The sequence below is a fragment of the Aplysia californica genome, unplaced genomic scaffold, assembly GCF_000002075.1.
Source record: "Aplysia californica isolate F4 #8 unplaced genomic scaffold, AplCal3.0 scaffold01078, whole genome shotgun sequence".
Classification (NCBI taxonomy): Eukaryota; Metazoa; Mollusca; class Gastropoda; order Aplysiida; family Aplysiidae; genus Aplysia; species Aplysia californica.
The window spans coordinates 89,852-90,666 of record NW_004798348.1 but is presented as its reverse complement, the minus strand read 5'-3'; the positions used below and the strand labels follow the sequence as shown (position 1 = coordinate 90,666).

The 815-nt window shown below is 42.7% G+C and overlaps 1 protein-coding gene across 1 annotated transcript in view; it reads right to left on the bottom strand.

Annotated features, from left to right (window-relative positions):
- Positions 1–815, bottom strand: part of LOC101847461 (phosphatidylinositol 4-phosphate 5-kinase type-1 alpha) — a gene marked incomplete at its 3' end in the record, with an annotated part of 93,375 nt that overhangs the window by 48,696 nt on the left and 43,864 nt on the right.

Here is an 815-nt window from a genome sequence, read left to right as displayed (position 1 = left end):
CACTGGCCGTGCTCCCATAGCTGAGTCCATATTTTACAGTAATGTCATCACAAATCACTGGCCGTGCTCCCATAGCTGAGTCCATATTTTACAGTAATGTCACCACAAATCACTGGCCGTGCTCCCATAGCTGAGTCCATATTTTACAGTAATGTCATCACAAATCACTGGCCGTGCTCCCATAGCTGAGTCCACATTTTACAGTAATGTCACCACAAATCACTGGCCGTACCCTCATAGCTGAGTACATATTTTACAGTATTGTCATCACAAATCACTGGCCGTGCTCCCTTGTTTGAGTACATATTTCACAGTATTACCGTCAAAAACCACAGGCGAAACTCATTTGCTTATATCTACAGTACTGTCGAGAGACAATCACATAGGATGCCTGTTTGAGTACGAGTTTGGTTCTAGTACGTGTTTTACAGCACTTGCAGCACAACAAAGTCATATTATGTTTGAGTGCATGTTTTACAGTTGCCCCATCAACGCCAATCACTATAGATAGTAAATTAGAGTAAACGTTTTACTGAACTTGAAACACAATAAGTTCATATAAGTGCCGAAGATAAGAGGTGTTACAAGGGAGTAACAAACACAAAAAAAGGAGGGGAGATAAGGGCGATCGATGTTTGATAGGAAAGAAGGAACAAACCACATCAGAGCACCCGCCAACCAACCACCCTCATCTGCCACTTAGTAAAGAAAAGCACATCGGCATGAAACAACAACGGTAATATAGGGCAGGAAAGAAGCAAGACAGACAGACAGACAGACAGACAGACAGACAGACAGACAGACAGACAGACAGA